Source organism: Dama dama, chromosome X (assembly GCF_033118175.1).
Source record: "Dama dama isolate Ldn47 chromosome X, ASM3311817v1, whole genome shotgun sequence".
Taxonomy (NCBI): Eukaryota; Metazoa; Chordata; class Mammalia; order Artiodactyla; family Cervidae; genus Dama; species Dama dama.
Genome location: NC_083714.1, coordinates 57,493,333 through 57,512,737, shown reverse-complemented (window position 1 = coordinate 57,512,737; position 19,405 = coordinate 57,493,333). Strand labels below are relative to the sequence as shown.

General features: G+C 48.0%; 2 pseudogenes; one reads left to right on the top strand and one right to left on the bottom strand.

Moving 5' to 3' along the window:
- Nucleotides 1–6,798: 6,798 nt before the first annotated feature.
- LOC133052674 (protein EOLA1-like) lies at nt 6,799–8,694 on the top strand (annotated as a pseudogene).
- A 1,115-nt stretch (nt 8,695–9,809) lies between these two features.
- Nucleotides 9,810–11,287, bottom strand: LOC133052252 (heat shock transcription factor, X-linked member 3-like; annotated as a pseudogene).
- Nucleotides 11,288–19,405: the final 8,118 nt, after the last annotated feature.

Sequence of the window (19,405 nt, the reverse complement as noted above, 5' to 3'; positions counted from 1 at the left end):
GTAGCACTGAGAAGAGGAAGGCGTGAGAAGTAGGAAGGTCGGGCCATGGCCTGGGGTGGGCAGAAAGGGCGGGGTCTCCAGAGGAATTGAGACCAGGACTCTGAGCCCACCCCGGCCCTCACTAGCACCTGGTCTTGGGAAGATGCCCAAGCCCCATGGCCTCAGTTCTTCATCTGAGAGACGAGCTGGTGTGAGGAGCCCCATGTGCTGGGCTGCAGGATGTGCCTGAGGGATGACAGAGATCGCAAGGCCTGGTGGCTGTTGGCCCTGTGATGGCGGGGCAGGAATTTCTCACACAGTTTCCCCCAGACACTCCTCCACTGTCCACTGGAGTGGGTTGCCTGCATTGTTGTCCAGGGCGGGTCAGAGAATTTGCACCTCAATAGGATGTGGAAGAGCTAATATGCCAAATAGGATGCTTCATAAATGTACTAAGAAACTTTTCTACCTAGACAGTAGTGGACCATAGTGTTAGTCACTCAGTCTTGTCCGACTCTTTGAGACTCCATGGACTGTAGCTCGCCAGTCTCCTCTGTCCATGGAATTCTCGAGTTAAGAATACTGGAGTGGGTTGCCATGACCTTCTGCAGGCGATCTCTTGACCCAGGGATTGATCCCAGGTCTCCCACAATGCAGATTCTTCATCTTTTGACCTACCTGGCAAACCCCAGTTCCAGTTAGAGGAACTGTGAAATTTGGATGTGGAGGAGTGTTCCAGCAGGACCCAAGCTGCTACAAGTAACAGAAGCAAGAAGCACTCCTTGCCTCTGTCCCAGCTGATCTTCCATCCAAACATTACTTTCCTTCATTGCAGCCCCAACAAAGGTCGAATCCTTGTTTAAAATGGCCAACTACAATCAAGATAATTTAAAGCTAATTAACACCTTGGGTTCTGGATCCCCAGGACCAGGAAAGAGAGTAGTTCCATGGATTTCTTGGGAAACATTTCAAGGGGTTGCAACCAAAGTTCTGAAGGATTCCTGGAAGATATTGGGTAGAAAATCCCTCCTTTGCCCCTGTGGTCAAGAGCAAAGTGACAAGAATTACAGCCCCTTCTGTCCTGACCCAGAAAGATATCTCTCTTATCCAAGATGCAAAAGGACACATCACAGCAATGATCCATTTCAGACTTTCCCGTCACCCCCAAGACACTGTCTGCAGGTCGGAGGGATGTCACCACCCAGCCTCCCACAGAAGCAACCCAGCTTCCCAAAGCCCCAAACAGCCCTGGCTCAGGCACTGACACTTGAGTGCTCCTCCTGGAGCCCCACCACCCTGCCCTGTGTAGCCTTGTTCAGTGGGCCTAGGTGATGTCTCTCCACCTTCCTCGTGTGAGTGTGACTCCTGTATCATCACTTGAGGTGTGGGGGTGTCCTGCTTCTCCTGCTGTCCCCACTGCTAACATGGCCTTTCATAGGGAAGAGGCTCCATAAAGGTCTTCAGAATAAATGTGCCAGTCAGCAGGGAGCTCAGATTAATTGTATGCTACTTCCTTAAATAACCCAGGCAAATCCAAATAAACAGAGATAATTTAGTTTTTGAGAATGGCACACAAGAAGGGCAAAAGCATGGATTCACTACAATTACTTTTATCATCTAGTTCTTCCCCCATCAATATTACTGCTAAGTAAGCTCACTTTTCCAAAACAGTTCTAATTCCACTTTCGTTGTGTCCTGTTCAGGACCACAAAGCACAGTGGAAGTGTTCCCAATCTCTTTTACAAAACAGCAAAACTCTTGTTCTTGAACTGGGTAAGCACAAACACATTGTGATCAACATCATTCACAAAACTAAGACACTGAAGTTTATTTCGCCTTCTATAAAAACAATCACAGTTTGAAAATTTTCTAAGGAAAACAGAGATGAACCTCCATGTCATCAAAGACAACAGGAACCCAAAGATGTGACACACCAGTTTCTTCAACTGGCCAGGGCCCTCACTTCTGAGAAGGCTGACTGCTCCCTCTTTAATCACAGAGGGAAGGATCAGCCTGGCTGCTGCTCTTGTTCAGGCCACCTCATCCTCCTCCCTCACAGCCTCTGCAGACTGCAATGAGAAGGACCTCAAACTCCTTCACTTGACCGTGAGCAGAAACGGAAGACTTGCCACTTGCTAGTCTCTGCAGAGGCCCAGAGACCCTACAGGAACTTGTAGCAGGCAGGGTGGCTGTCAGGGACCTGCTGGTACTCCAGGTACCCCTCCTGTACCTGCACGTGGGTCAGCAGCTCCCTGAGCTACCTAAAGATGCAGTGCTCACTCCCGACACACACACCCATCCTGCTGAGTGCTCCCCAGGCCTCCTCCTTAGGGGCACAGTTTCCATTATGCATGATTGGGCCAAGGACCAGCATCAGGAGGCCAGCCTTAGGCAGGCTCTGCCCAACACTCAGCACTGAAAGGCAGTTGAGGGCCAGGGTCGGGACCATGACGTAGATGTGCTCCCTGGGGTCCGTCTCCTTCACCTCCATGCCACAGACCAGCTGGAGGCACTACGAGGCTTGGCTGAAGACCACCGGGAAGTGCTCCTGGTTATCCCTGAGGACCTGTTTCAGCATTTCCTCCTGTGAGGTCAGCTCCTTGGCCTGATACTTGAGGATCAGAAACTTCATCAGGTTAACCACCATCTCATTCAGAGATTCCTGAGGCAAGGCCTCTCCAGTGGCCGAGGAGGACACTGTGGGGGAGTAGGCCAAGGGGGATGCAGCCTCCCCTGTCTCAGCCCCCAAGTGCTGCACCTCCACCAGGCCCTGGGCATTGCCTGGGCCCTGAAGGCCTTCCTTGGGCTTGCTCAGCTCACTCCTCTCAGCAACAAGCACGACTGGAATCAAAGCACAGACAGTAGTGAGGCAGGGGGACAGATGAGGACCAAGGGGATTGGGGGAAGAAGTGGCGGGAGCAGCCTCGGCTCGACTGAGAACCGCATGCTGGGCAGTCTGACTCAGGCCACTTACTGGTCTCCCCTTGAGGGGTTCACCCAGATCTCACAGGGGAGGATCCCCTGGCTACCTGAAGGATGAAGTGAAGTGACTCCCCAGGATGCAGATAGCACAGCCCGAGATTTCTGGCACTTACAAGGTGCAGGGATTAGGGCCTTGCATGGTCCCCTCTGTTCTGGGATGGGGAGCCCCTCGTGCACACTCAGGACACCATCCTCACCTTGACTTCTGGCACTACCTGGACCTCCTCTGCTCTCTGACCTCAGGACATGGGCCTCAGACCTCTGCTGTCCCCTGCTGGTTCCTGGAGCTCCTGTGGGAGAAATGGAGGGGACACCTCGATGGTATCCTGTGGCACAGCCATGGGCCTTCTGAGATGGTAAGAGGGGTGGACTCTGTGAGGTCCCCCCATTGTGTGGTGGGAGGTCACATCGGGGTTCCCTTGTAGTGTTCACCTTTCCTCTGGCTGGCCTGGTCCCTCACCTTTGGGGGCCTGTAGTGAAAGTCAAAAAAGGCCCAAGTCTGAACAGAAAGGGCTGAGGGGCTCCACATGCGGCCATACTCACCCAGGGCCTCTCGCAGGTCTTAGGCTGGTGAGATGCTCGGTCCTCAGCTCCTCCTCATGTCCTGACTGGCCTCCCAGAACTGACCACAGTGGCAGGAGTCTGCTCAGTCCTCCCTCGGGGTTGGGGAGTCCAGCCTGTGCCGACCTGTAGCCTCTGCCCTCTGCCCAAAAAACCTCACCTTTCAAGGTCCCTAAGCCAGCAATCAATAAACGGCTCACCCTGCTCACCCCGTTCATAGCCTCCAAGAGCTCCCACAAGGGCCAGGATCGCTGCCTCCTATTTGGGGTCTAACTGCTTCAGTCCTTCCTTGCATGGAGCTTGGACTCTAGGCAGGACCGGGGATTGTACTGTCCACCATTTTGAGACCCTGCTTCTTTCACGAGGTACCCAGTCTCTCTGAGACCCACATGTGAGGAAGGCAGACAGGCCTAGTGTGCTCTTGTCACCCCAAGGTCTCCCAGGTATGACTACAGAGGCGGGAATCTGTGGGGTTCCATCAGTCCTCACACAGGGCCCCCCTCAGTCCTCCTTCAGGCACCTAACCTTGCCTCTGGGCAGAACATGGGATTCTCGGCTCTTCCCACCTGAAGCCCTGCCCCTTATACCAGGGCCCCAGTCTCTCCAAGACCCGAATGTCAAGAAGTCAGCACATGCCTGTTGCTCTCATCTACCCCCATGGTCTCCCTGGACTGACAACAGAGAAGAGCTTCTCTGAGGTCTCCTCTGATTGGTGTCCAGGGTCCTCTAGTCCCTTGTCAGGGTACTCAACCTGACACCCGCAGCACCTGGGAATCAGCCCACCTGAGGCCCCACCACATATGCAAGGTCCCCAGTCTGAGACCCGGATGTCAGGAAGTGAGACCAGGCATTTTGGGCTCATCCTACCCCAGGGCTGCCAAGGACCAACAGCAGCTACAGGCTTCTCTGAGTTCTCCTCTGATTGGGGTCCAGGGTCCCCTCAGTCCTCCCTCAGGGTCCTCAAGTAGAATCTTGGAGGAGCTGGGCTTCTTCCCTCTGCTCACCTGAGGCCATGCCCGCTAACCCAGGTCCCCAGTTTCTCTGAGACCCGGATGTCAAGAAATGCAGCATGTGCTCATCCACCCTCTGTGCTCCCTGAGACTTGATGCGAGGGTCCTGCCTCTGGTCAACACAAAGGGCATCCCCAGATCTGCCAGGGTTAATGATGAGGTCCCTGAGGGATGATATAAGGTAACCCCACTAATCCGTGCCCCTTCTGTCAGCCCTGGGTGACCCTGGTGGTGGGATGAGCACTTGGCAGCCTATTCTGACTTCCGCATCCGTGTCTCAGAGACATTAGACAACTGTTAGAAGGGGCAGGGCCTCAGATGGGCAGAGGGGAAGATCTTAGTTCTTTTGAGAGTCAAGGCGAAGACACTGAGGGAGGACTGAGGGGACCCTGGATCTCAGAGCAGAGTGGGCTCTGGGAGGACATAGGGCAAACGAACACATGCTGCATTGCCTGACATCCGGGTGTCAGAGAGACTGGGTCCTGGTGTAGGGGGCTGACTTCCTGACATCTGAGTCTCAGAGAGACTGGGGTCATGGTGTAAGGGCTGGGACCTTAGTAGGGGAGAGGAGAGAATCCGAAGTCCTACCCAGAGTAAAGGTGAGGTCCCTGAGGACGACTGACAGGATCCCGAGGGAAGACTGACAGAACCCCATAGATCCCCGCCCCTGTGTCAACCCTAGGAGCTCCTGGGGTGAGAAGAGTACACAAGGCCTGTGCTGACTTCCTGACATCTGGGTCTGTGAGAGACTGGGGACCTGGTGTGAGGAGCAGGGACTCAGGTGGGGAGAGGACGGAGGTCAGGTGAGTCAGCTCTTCCCATCAGGTGACCAAAGTATTGGAGCTTCAGCTTTAGCATCAGTCCTTCCAATGGATATTCAGGGTTCACTTCCTTTAGGCTTGACTGGCTTGGTCTCCTTGCTGTCCAACAGACTCTCAAGAGTCTTCTCCAGCTCCACAGTAGTACTATTTTATACATGGTAGTGTGTATCTGTCAATCCCAAACTCTTAATTTATCCCTTCCCCTGCTTTTCCCCTTTGGTAACCATAAGTTGTTCTCTGAGTCTGTATCTTCTCTGTAAATAATTTCATTTTTATCATCTTTTTAGATACCATAGAATATTTGTCTTTCTCTTTCTGACTTATTTTGCTTAATATAATAATCTCTAGGTCCATCCATGTTGCCACAGATGGCATTACTTCATTATTTTTCATTTCTGAGTAGTGTGTATGTGTGTGTGTGTGTGTGTGTGTGTGTGTGTGTGTACCACATCTTCTTTATCCAATCATCCATTGATGGACATTTAGGTTGCTTCCATATCTTGTCTGTTGTAGATAGTGTTGCAATGAACATTGGGGTGCATGTATCTTTTCACATTAGAGTTTTGTCTTTTCCAGGTATATATTCAGGAGTGGGATTGCTGGATCATATGATAGTTGTGTTTGTAGTTGTTTAATGATCCTCCACACTGTTCTTCATATTGACTGTACCATTTTACATTTCCACCAACAGTGTACCACGGTTCCATTTGCTATCCACCCTCTCCAGCATTTATTCTTCATAGGTTTTATTGATTACGGCCATTCTGACCAGGGTAAAGTGATACTTCATTGGAGTTTTGATGTGAATTTGTCTAATAATTAGGAATGTTGAGCATCTTTTCAAGTGCCTGTTGGCCATCTATGTCGTCTTTGGAGAACGGCTTTTGTGTCAGGGCCACACTGGCTGGGTGGCTCAAACTACAAACCATATTAGTTCAGGAGGCTGGCAGCTGAGGTTGAGGTGTCAGCTGATTTTGACTCTCCTGAGGGCTGTGTGGAGAGTCTTTTCCATTCCTACTCCCTCACTTCCAGGGCATTGCTGGCCATGGTGGGCTTGTCTCGGCTCAGAGAGCTCTGCCTTCCTTTTCACCCCAATTCTCCTATGTGCCTGTCTCTAAATGTGTCCTTTGTATGGGGCCAGCCATCCTGTTAGAGGAGGGTCCATCCTAATGAGCTCACTTGACATCCATCAGCTCTGTGAAGACCTTTCCTTTATCTGTAAGCAGACGGCGTGGAGATGGACAGAAGGAGCCAGCCCTATGTGACACACCCATTCTGTGTCAGCGACTTGCAGGATGCTCAAACATATTGGGCTGAGGTCCGTCCCAGGGCTGTGAGCTTGGACGGCTCTGTGTCAGGCTCCTGACCTTTGTGGTTCTGTGTTTCTGCAGCCACATGAGGCCCTGGGAGCCCTGGGAGATGAGGTTCAGCTGTCTTTCTGACACGGTTTCATCTTAAATGGTGTCAAGACCCTGGAGATGCAGTGGCGGCCCATGCTATGTGGACCCAGCACTGTACCCTAGCTATCCACATTGTGCACCGGGACTGGGAGGATGCAGCTGGGCAGGAGCTGATATACCAGAGGCTGGGGATGAGCTCTGCCCAGATCCAGGCCTTGCTGTGGGTCACTGACAAGTTCGGCCATGGAATGATCATGGGCAAGTGATGCCCTGCCCTGCGCTGCCTGCACGGCACCCAGTACTGCCCTGGATCTCAGCCTGGTTATGTTCATTTGTTTTCTGTTGAACCAGTTAGTGGGAGGAAGGGGGGAGCTGAGGGTTCTTCAGAGGGACAGTGAGTGTCCCTGGGCTGGGAGACAGTGGCCCACGATGCCTGACCACCACTCGGGGCCTCCGTCCCCTTTTGTGCTATGAGGCAGAGGCACATCCAGCTCTGCACGTAGCACTTGTCTCTGTGTGAACATGTGGGTGTGTGTGTACTCACGTGTGTGTGTGTGCCCAGCAGAGACCATGAGAGGCAGGAATGCACCCAGCCTGGGTTCCATACCCCCACTGCCTGTAGCTGGGCCTAAGCAAGTCCCCTGACTCCCCAGGGGTGAGGCCCCACAGCAACACCTGTCAGTGGGTGAATCACTTGGGGACCTGATGCCTGCAGGCTCCCTGGTGGGACCCTCATGCTCTGTCCCTGTGTCCTGCAGTGGGTAGACCAAGAGCTGCCTGTGGGCTGGTGGGTTCCTGGCGCACCAGACTTCTCTTTTTTTTTTTTTTTTGCTCCCTCCCTTGCTTGGCCTCACCCCAAATTCCCTTTGCTGAGATGAGCCTGTCTTAAATACTCAGCTAGAGGATTCAGTTCACCACAGTTCCCCACCGTGATAAGTCTTAGTCTCTAGCAGGTGTGACTTTATGTATTTATTTATTTATATATTTTTTCCATTTATTTTTATTAGTTGGAGGCTAATTACTTTACAGTATTGTAGTGGTTTTTGCCATACATTGACATGAATCAGCCATGGATTTACATGTATTCCCCGTCCCGATCCCCCCTCCCACCTCCCTCTCCACCCGATCCCTCTGGGTCTTCCCAGTGCACCAGCCCCAAGCGCTTGTCTCATGCATCCAACCTGGGCTGGTGATCTGTTTCACCCTTGATAATATACATGTTTCGATGCTGTTCTCTCTAAACATCCCACCCTTGCCTTCTCCCACAGAGTCCAAAAGTCTGTTCTGTGTCTCTTTTTCGGTTTTGCGTATAGAGTTATCATTGCCATCTTTCTAAATTTCATATATATGCATTAGTATACTGTACTGATCTTTATCTTTCTGGCTTACTTCACTCTGTATAATGGGTTCCAGTTTCATCCATCTCATTAGAACTGATTCAAATGAATTCTTTTTAATGGCTGAGTAATATTCCATGGTGTATATGTACCACAGCTTCCTTATCCATTCGTCTGCTGATGGGCATCTAGGTTGCTTCCATGCCCTGGCTATTATAAACAGTGCCCACTTCTGGGCATACACACCGAGGAAACCAGATCAGAAAGAGACACGTGCACCCCAATGTTCATCGCAGGTGTGACTTTTAGTCACTTTGTTCTCCTTCTGTGTCCTGTCTTTGCACACAGGTCTCATGGACATTGGGGACACTTTGCTGTGCCCAGAAAACCTAGGACACGACCAGGTGGAGGAGCTGGAGATCAGGCCCTGTTACCGGACGTGGAACAGAAGTACCTGACTGTTCTCACCAATCACCGCTGACTGGTGAATCTTGTCCCGGAGAGGGATGGGAAGGACATCTTACAGGTGGACATCCCTGAACACATGATTCCCCTTTGGGCAGGAGGCCTGTCCAAACTGGGATCTCGAGAGGAAAGTGACTGAGAAACCAACTCATGGTGACACCATCCAGTCACCGCTGTGCCCTGGACGTGTCCATCTGGTTCAGTCTGAATGGGCCCCGCCCACTTGGTGTGGGGCCAGGGGCCGGACTCCCCTCATGCAGTGCTACTCTGGACACAGTGAGAGTCTCTGGGACTTTGTCCTTTATGAAAAGATGGTGTTGCCGGTCGTTTTGGCCCTGCTGGGTCTGGGTGGTTGAGAGAAATGTGTTGTTAGGAAACCAGTTAGTGTTTTTCCCTCTCTGTTCTGGTGCAAACTCCCCGATGTTGGAACAGTGTCCAGGGGGTGATGGGGAAGGCTGGGGGCTGGGCAAAGCATCGGCAGGCAGAGAGGCCCAACAGGCCCAGAAACAGGCCGTGGTGTGTCCTTACACGTGACCCTTGTCCTACTGTAAAGTGTCCCTTGGCTCACAAGGCATGTGTGTAGGATGCAGTGCCTGGCCGGATGCTACACATCCAACAACAGACTCCTAAATACAGCTGTGAGGGCAGAGAGACAAAGGATGTTGTTCACCTTGTCGAACCATGTACTTGTCTTTGGGTTTGGGGTCATGGGATTTCAAGGCCCTTGGTGGGTGGGGTGACCCTTCTTTCCAGTCAGGCTCTTGGGGAGGACCCTGGATTGGGAGCTGGAGACACTCAGCTGCTGATCAAAAACTTGTGGCATTGTTAGGGGACCCTTGAGGAGCCCCTTCTGCTTCAGGGTGGATGTATCACGGAAGGTGACAAACCCAAGGTCAGGAACCTGACTGGGCTGTCTACTGAGCAGCAGGCAAGGCCCAGGGACCTGTCCATCCTGGGCTCGCCTCAATGCTTGGCTCATGTGTCAGACCCTTGGTCAAGCGTGTGAAATGCTGCTGCTTCAAATGAAAAGGGACCATGGGGACTGGACCGAAGGCTGCCTAGGGCATGGGCTTCCAGCCTCATCTGGCTCACCCAGTGCCATGTGAGTAGCATGGACACAGAGAAAGAACAGAGTCGCAGTTTTCGTTTGATTCTTTATTTACTCCTGTGGAGTTTTGCTTTACTTTATTAGAGCCAGAAATAGATTTTTGGTTACAAGAGAGTGCTTTTCACGGTCCCGAGGGATCTGGCAGTTCAGGGATTGGGCTTGTCCTTGAAATGCTCACAGAGGGCACACTTGTAATCTGAGATCTCACCCTGCTCTTCCTCTGACTCAGGGGCATCATCTGGGGCCATGACTGAAAGGGCCGCCATCAGGATGGAGTAACAGGTCTTGTACACATCCATCACTGAATCGTAATCTGGGTACTCCAGGGGGTTCCCAGGCAGTTCCCTTGAGCTGTTCCTTCCAGCACTAGCCAGGGGCATAGATGTTGCATTGCTGGACATGCCCTCCCCACTGAGGCCACTGTGCTCACTGGGAAGATGGTTTCCTCCACCCTGCCTGTCTACACTGCCCATAGAGCAAAGGCCAGAGAACACAAGTGAGCGCCGGCTGGGGATTCTGCAAGCAGTTGGGATTCCCTTCTGGACTTTCCTGCCTGCTTCTTGGGTGCACTGGTTGTGGTGGAGTCAAGGAGAATGTCTGGTTTCCACCACTTGCTTCTTTCTCTTTGGAAAGGTTGTTGTGCTGGTGGCAGGCTGAGCAGTTGTTCGGGGTTGCCTTTCCTCCAGACATTCTGCAGGAGGAGAGGCTTGTCTCTCTGAAAATTGGAGTTGCAATAGATATGAAAGGACATGAATCACTTTAGCCATCGTGAGGGAGAAGAGCTGTTCCTCGCCACCTGCCTTCCCACCACCATCCCGGCCATGCCGAAGTATGGAGACAAGGTCTCTTCATTCTTGGCAGGTTGTGAGGCCCTAGCATGTCGATCCCTAGAGCTCCCCCTGGGCTGGCTTCTCTTGAGGTGTTACTGGTGCTCCCTGACATCAAGTGGCCCCTCAGGGTCTGGAGTCACCCCTGTGGGTCCTGTCTAAGGGGGGTGGTGGAACATGACAGACTCTGCTTTCTCCTCTTTCCTTAACTACTCTCTCACGAGAAAAATGTTATCCCGGGAAATGAAACCCGTCCAGCATTTGGCACATCTAGTCTAGTCTCCCCTCAAGGGCTTTCTATGTTAGCATCATCCTCTTCTTCCCTGCATAGTGACCTGAAGGGTGGGTTTTACTGAACCCGTACAGCTTCAGTTCACAGATGAAACTCTTGACGCTGTCTGTCTCGAAGATCTTGTCCACACATCTGTACTGGGGGAGATCTGCCTCTGTCTGGAAGAAATCTGCCTCGATGGCACTGTGTCTCCCTCGTCATTCCAGTGCACAGAGGTAAAGGCCACATCTTCCACGATCGCCCAGAGCTTCCTGGGGAAGGAGAGTCTGAGGATGGTGTTGTTCTCTTCCTCATTGGGCATTTCTGGGTTTGGGCCCTGTGGAGGTGGTTTGTCACAGAGGCCTGGATCTGGGCTCTCAGGTTGGTCACCCTGCTTCTGCAAAGCCTCCCCTGAATCCACATTTGGATCCGGGGAGGAATCATGGGGGTCCCCTGCTGAGGGCTCCCCATCAGTTGATGGGGGCAGTGGGGCTGCACGTGCCTCATGGGAACTCTGGCTAGCCATAGAGCCAGTCAATCTCAGGAGCATTCTCTACCCCAGCAGTGAATGCTCAGGGCAGAAAGGCCTCAGACCAGGGTCGGGGTGCCCAATAAATACTCTCTGGAGATTCTAGAATCTGGGTCACAGGCCAGGCAGGTAATTAAGTGGTCAGCTTCCTTAAAAGATAACAGTATTTACTGTTGAAGATGAAAGTGAGGTTCAGGAAGGGGGTGAAATATGGACTTTTGTTTTTACTCAATTGTATCATTTAATATTATAATTATTGGATAAATGTTTGTTCAAGTAAATAAAAGGATAAATATATGTGACTTACCATTCAAGAGGGAAAACCAGACACAAACAATACCTATAGAATGATCCCATTTGAATAAAGCAAAGCACATTGTATATGTATATATTTACATATATGAATGTTAAAGGAATAACATTGGAAGGGTGTTCACTGAGAGTTCGACAGTGTTCATCTCTGTGAAGGGAAGGGGACAGAGTTGAGAGTGTGACACTCTTTCTTCTCTATTCTTCCCATTGTTTGAACTCTTTACAAAGAAAATATAGTCAGGGAGCATGGTAGCTGCTTTTATGTGTCAACTTGGCTAGGATTTACTGCCCAGTTGCTTGATTAAACTTGTCTCTAGATGTTGCTGTGAAGTTCTTTTTAGATGTGATTGACATTTAAATTAGTGGACTCTAAATAGATTATTCTCCATAATCTATGTTGGCTGTATCCATACAGTTGAAGGCTTTAAGAGAAAAATTCTGAGGTCCCTCAAAGAGGAAGAAATTCTGCCTCCAGACTGCCTTTGGACTCAAGCTGTAAAATTAACTTTTCCCTGAGCCTTCAGCCTACATGCCTGCACTGAACAATTCAAAGATACAGATATAGATACAGATATAGCTATAGATACAGATGTGTGTGTGTGTGTGTGTGTGTGTGTGTTTCATACACATGCATTGGAGCTGAAAAGGCCTGACTGGGAATTCCAGCTTCCTCACTTTTGTGTTCTTACCCAGTTAAATTAAACTTTATAGATTTCTATTTACTCGTTGGTATAAACAAGGGAAATAATGGAAATAATCATTTGCCTTACTCTGAAAATCAAATGATATAGTGCTTGCCTGGTTCATTGAGCATTATCACAATTCAGCAAATGCCGTTTATTGTGATTAAAAATTTTTTTCAGTTTTCAGGGTAGTTTTCGGCAGACAAATTTGTCTGAGAACAACAGGAAAATCCCATTAAAACATGATGTATTCCCACCACAAAAACATAAATGATAGTTATGTGATTTGACAGACATGTTAGCTAACCTTAAGGCTGTAACACATTACAACATATAAGTGTATAAAGTCAATACATTGTACTCCTTAAACTTGCATGATGATATATGTCAATTACATCTCATTTTAAAGGAATTTAAAAATATATATAATGTAGGATAATGGCATGAGGGTGGACTAGGAATAACTATAAATGCGAAGGGTACCGTACCTAAAGCTCATTTACGTGGAGGATTTGTTACCGGGTCCAAGCTCTTCAGGTGGTGCAGGGGGTAAAGAATTCGTCTGCCCATGCAGGAGATGTAAGAGACGTGGGTTGAATCCCTGGGTTGAGAAGATCTTCTGGAGGAGGGCATGGCAACCCACTCCGGTATTCTTGCCTGGAGAATCCCATGGACAGAGGAGCCTGGCGGACCAGAATCCATAGCGTTGCAAAAAGTCGGACACGGCTGAAGCTACTTAGTATGCATGCAAACACACCAAGCTCATACTGCTAAGCACATGACAGGCCACATACATAGAAAGAAAAAGTGTTGGGGCAAGCAATAGTGACTTTATTCAGAAAGTCAGTAGATGAGAAAAACGGATCATTCATATCCCAAAGAACCATTTTACCCGAGTTAGAATTCAGGCTTCTTTTATAGTAAAAAGGGAGAGTGTGGCTGGTTGTTGCAGACCTCTTGGTACCAGACAGACCCTGGAAGAAATGTGATAATTCCTTGTTCTTGCAGATGTCTAGGTAGGTCACATCATGAAATTCCTGTTAACCTTCAATAAGACAAATGTTACTTTCTGTTCTGCAACTTTTTATCTCTGGATGAATGAAAAGTGTTGTGACTTTTAAGGTTACAGCCTGGGAGTCAGAGACTTGAGAAAAAGTCTATTATATATTTTAGGCTATAGGCAATGTTCTCTTACTGATTGAAGAGATGAAGGTGCAGAGCCAGCATGACTAAGCACAGGTGACAGAGCACAAAGATTAGAGCTAAAGGAAGAGATTCAATAGGGGGTCAGACTTGTTCTTCTCTGATACAGATTTATGGGATTTTCTACTGTTCCTCAGACTGTTAATATACATGAACATTTTTTCCTTTGTATATATGCAATATTTAACAACAATAACATTAGATTACTAAATAGCAAAAACAATTATTTAAAGTATGACAAAAAAGTTTAAAGCCATTGGAGAACTACTGAAGTGATCAGGACTTAAGGAGCCAACATGCTGGAGAAAGGAGAACCATGGAAAGATACACTGACATATTGCAGCTTCTTTTCCTCTGGAGAAATTTTCCAATTCTAGGGCACAGTGAAGGAGGATGAGAATCCACGCTTCATCCAGGTAGATGGCGATATCTGGGGACCAGAAAACCAGTGCAGCTTTCAGTGGTCTCACAGGCCCAGAGAAACAAAATTAGAGACTTAAGGAGCCAAGATTGCAATGAGAAAGAAGAGATGGAGGACTGAGTCTGTCACATTGCAGTCAGAAGCTAATGAGCTAAGCAGAAAGCCTTTCTAAGACAGATAATAGTATTTGTCTCATGGTAAGAAAAAGAAATAAAAAACATTCATTATTAGAAAAGAAAAACCGCTATTAGCTGAGGACAACATTTTCTATATATAAAAATCTCATGAAGTGAAAGTCGCTCAGTCATGTCCAAATCTTTGCAACACCATGGACTGTTGGACTATACACTGTACACACTGTATAGTCCAACAGTCCATGAACTTCTCCAGACCAGAATACTGGAGCAGGTAGCCTTTCTCTACTCCAGGGGATCCTTCCAATCCAGGGATCGAACCGAGGTCTCCTGCACTGCAGGCAGATTTTTACCAGCTGAGCCACAAGGGAAGCCCAGGAATACTGGAGTGTGTAGCCTATCCCTTCTCCAGTGGATCTTCCAGACCCAAGAATCAAACCATGGTCTCCTGAATTGCAGGCAGATTCTTTACTAACTGAGCTATCAGGGAAGTTCCCAAATCTCGTAGAATCTACCAAGAGAAACCTACTAGAAGTAATAAGTGACTTTAGCAAGGTTGCAGGGTATATGTGTGCTAGTCGCTTACTTGTGTCTGACCACATAACCCCATGGGCTGTAGCCCGCCAGGCTCCTCTGTCCATGGGATTCTCCAGGCAAGAATACTAGAGTGGATTGCCATTTCCTTCTCCAGGAGATCTTCCTGACCCAGGGATTGAACTCGGGTCTCCTGCATTACAGGCAGATTCTTTACCATCTGAGCTATAGGGAAGTCTGGGACTTCAAAGGGGTATGAGAAAGCTTTGGGGGGGGGGGATGGAAATGTTTATTATCTTGATTGCCATGATGGTTGCATGGGTGTATACAGATATCAACATTAGTCAAAGTGTACACTTTAAGAATATGCGTTTCAATTATACCTGAGTAAGGGTGTTTAAATAAAAAGATTAAGTGAAAAAGGAGATGGCTGACAGAGACAGAAAACATCAATGCCTGAAGGCTCTGAAGAGGTTGGAAAATGACCACAGTGAGGAGTCTATCATCAGAGAGTGGGATGCTTGAATCACTGATGATCGAGGTGGGAGAGGGCAGTTATAGGAGATGACAATGCCTGGGAAGTGACCAGGGGAAGTGGGTGGCTGAGGTAGAGGTTGTTTTTCTGCATATTGCATACTGTTCTTTTTGCCTAAGCATGACCTTCCTTACTCTTTGCCTGGCCAAGTCCTACTCATCCTTCATGTCTCAGCATCCCTGTCCCTTCACCAACAGCACCTCAACTGGCATTCCTGTCCCCATCTAAGTTAGGTTCTTCTCTAAAGCGATTTTGTAGTACTTGCCTTTCTTAAGCACTTAACACAATGATTACATATGTATTTCTGCAATTCCTTCAGCAATTCAAAGCTCCACAATGGCAGGAACCATGAGTGGTTTTGATGTCCCTTGTATCTAGCATCTGTGGTGAAGCATTGCTGTTGTCATTGCTCAGTCGCTCAGTCATGTCAAATTCTTTGCAACCCCGTGGACTGCAGCATGCCAGGCTTCCCTGTCCTTCACTATCTCCTGGAGTTTGCTCAATCTCATGTCCATTGAGTCGGTGATGCCAGCCAACCATCTCATCCTCTGTCTCCCCCTTCCCCTCCTGCCCTCAGTCTCTCCCAGCATCAGGGTCTTTTCTAATGAGTCAGCTCTTCCCATCAGGTGACTAAAGGATTGGCGCTTCAGCCTCAGCATCAGCCCTTCCAATGAATATTCAGAGTTGATTTCCTTCAGGATTGACTGGTTTGATCTCCTTGCTGTCCAAGGGACTCTTAAGAGTCTTCTCCAAGACCACAGTTCCAAAACATCAATTCTTTGGCACTCAGCCTTCTTTATGGCCCAACTCTCACATCCATACATGACTACTGGAAAAACCATAGCTTTGCCTAGACGGACCTTTGTCAGCAAAGTAATGTCTCTGCTTTTTAATGTCTCTAGCATCTGGGGCAATGCGTGGCAAAACATACATCTTTCATATTTTCCAACTCCAGCTTGATTTCCTGAAGGACCTGAACTGACACATTTCATCTGAGGGTAGGGAGTACCTCTCCTTCTCCTCTTTCATGGCAAAGGTAGGAGAAAAGCCAAAACATCTGCTGTCCCATAGTCAAGCATGTGTCTCTACCAGGGCCCATAAGCACACCAGAAGCTGTTTCTAGAAAGACATATAATCTCTGATGTTGATGGCATGGCCTTCCTCCAGAACCCCAGGGACCTAGGTGGCAATTGTCTTGCATGGGCTGGCCTTGAACTTGACACTGCATCCCTGCCCATTACTGTTACAGCTGACACCATGAAGACTGTCATAAAAGATGGTCCACACAACTGCTTTCACTGCAGCCTGGACGTGCTGCAGGTTTCTGCCAGCTCTGGGCATTCTGCATCACCTGATATATGGACTGCAACAATAATCCTGCTGTCTTCTTTGGGGTGGAGGATTCAAGATGCAATGATTTGTCTTGCACGATGGAGGGGGCATCCTGGCATGCTTCTGATTACCAAACTCCTAAAAGCTTCACTGAATTGTCAGCTCCCTGGATTTTCATTGGGTTTACTTCCCATGATCTTGAGCACATGTGTCTTACAGACACATGTGCTTATCTCTTATCTTGTCAAGTTGATAAGATCATGTCAGTTTAACTGATCTGAGTGATGTTCTATGGGCTGTCTAGATGATTCCCATCTCTTTGTACTATGTTATGAGGACGGGTAAGATGTAGGGCAGGAGAGTTAACATAGCAGTGGAGTAAACTGTAAAGATATCTGTCCATATGATTGTGACCTACTTCTCATCCTCTTTCTCTGATTGGTTGGAATAGAAAGGAATGTACTCATTGAATCAATGGCCACATAACATGGACCTAAGGGCTTATTAGTCTGCTTGAGCAATTATACCACATCCAGCACACAGCATCCACAACTGGAATTACTCCTTGGTGAAACCTGGAGTATACAGCCATTCTACAGAATTCATCCACTTTCTGCAGTCACCAGACTAGCAAAGCAAATGAAGATATGATGGGGACCACCATTCCTACATCTTTTTAAAGTGGCTCTAATCCCTGCCATGTCTCCTGTGATATTGTTTGTAATTGACTTGATTGTATGTGTCTGTTGGAGCGGGTGGGGTGGGAGTGGTGTGCATTTCCATAGACTTGCACATAACTTCCATCAATGTAAAGACAAAGAAAGTCCACCTCAAACTTGGTTTGGATGTGGAGACCAATGACACCCCCACACACGCACGCTCCACCCATATCAAGAATTCAAGAAATGGTTCATTACTTTCAGAACCAAGGGTTCTGAAAAGAGCAGGACAAGGGTCTCAACCAGTTGTGATGTGACTTTTGAGAGCAAGGAACAGAGAGTGGCCCGGGATTTTACCACGGAGAAGAGGTGGGGCCAAAGTGAGTGTTCTCACATGTGGTCCCCCGCATACATGGTTCTGATCTCCCTGTGGTGTCAAAGGAAGGAGCACCCAGGCTTTCCTCCCAGTTTGCCCAGATATAATGCACAAGGGGAAGAGGAAGGGCCACCTGAAAAAGGAAAGGCCAAATTCTACCAATGGTAAGAGTTGGGGGAGGTACTCTTCCCTGCACTGATCTTTTCCCCGTCATGTACCTTTGCCTCCTGTGACATAGATGAATTGACCATAAACACTGGGCTCTATTTCTAGGCTCCCTCTTCTGTTCCACTTGTCTGTGTGTCTGTTGTCATGCCAATACCATACCTGTTTCATGACTGTAGCTTTGCAGTGTCGTCTGAAATCACGGAGCCTGGTTCCTGAGGCTCTCCCCTTCTTTCTCAATTTGTGGCAACCACGGCAGTAAATCTGTGCCAATGGCAGACTGACCTTGACCAGAGGCAGCTGCTTCCAAAGTTTCTACCAGAGCTGCCTAAGTTTATTTTGCTCTGCATAACTAGGAGGGACTCTCCATGACAGGAGCCAGCTGCTCTCCACCCCCCAACGCAGGAGGCTGTTTGGAGCAGAGACACATCCAGAACTATGGTCCACATTTGCTATCATCTAGGGTAAGTCACTCAAGCTTGTTTTGCATTACATTTGTTTGTTCAGTACTTGATAACACCTTCTGTCATAATCAGAGCTCTGTTCCATCCTATAGTCACCCTAGGGTATGAGAAAGATGATTTTCTTTAGCACTCCATGGCCACTATCTTCTATAAACTATGGTGAGGGAAAAAATTGGTTAAGATGAAATGTCTGAAATTTCAAAACTGTTTTTTTCTGCATATGCAGTTGGAAAAAAGTTGGCTTGATGAAATACTTTTTTCAGAATTCTGACACTGAGAAAATAAAAATATTTCCTGGAGAAAGCATGAAGTTAACTAAGTAAATTTAACTTTCTCCCACTGTTATTTTTGGCTTTGTGTTTGTGAGGAGAATTGCCATGACTCGTGTGGTCATTATTCCCTGTCTTTCCATTTTCACATTGTTTGTTTTTAATAAGAGGAATCTTTGAAAAAGTTGAAGAAATTGTTGAACTTCATCTTTTTGTTTTTGCCTTGCAGGAATTATTCTTTGTGTGTGTGTTTGTAGTTATCTTGCGTGTAAGTGTGCTGGCTATGGGGAAGTCAAATTTGTTTCCTGAATGCAGCACCTTGAGGTTCATTCTCCAGAATGGGACCATTTTGGGTAATAATCCTTCTGAGATAACTTGCAAATAAGCACGACTTAACTAATTCAAAACTATCAGCACTTACAAATTAAATAATTTTTAATATTTAGAAAACTGACCAAAATGAATGTCAAACCTGTTGATCTGGGCAGTATTCAGTACTGAATTGATATCTGGTATTGAAACTAGGTTAAGTTTGTTGGTTTTCTAAATGTAACACAACTGTTGTACCTAAGTTTATTAGAGATCAAATAAGACCTTATATCTGTTGCAAATGTGTCAGCAAGAACATATCAAGAACTTGATACGATGAAACATTAAGTCTATCTAAAATAGCCTTCTCCAGATTTGGGTAACTTGAAAGTGATCCATGCTAAATGGCAAGAATTCATTGACTATCTGGGTCACACTTCAAATAGGATAAAATTGATGTCCCCTCTCCATGGAATATCCCACCTCTGAAATGCTGTCCAGTAGAACTCTCTGAGCATTCTTTGGCACTGCCTTTCCTTGGGATTGGAATGAAAACTGAGCTTTTCCAGTCCTTTGGCCATTGCTGAGTTTTCCAAATTTGCTGGGATATTGAGTGCAGCACTTTCACAGCATCATCTTTTAGGAGTTGAAATAGCTCAACTGGAATTCCATCACCTCCACTAGCTTTGTTCATAGTGATGCTTCCTAAGGCCCATTTG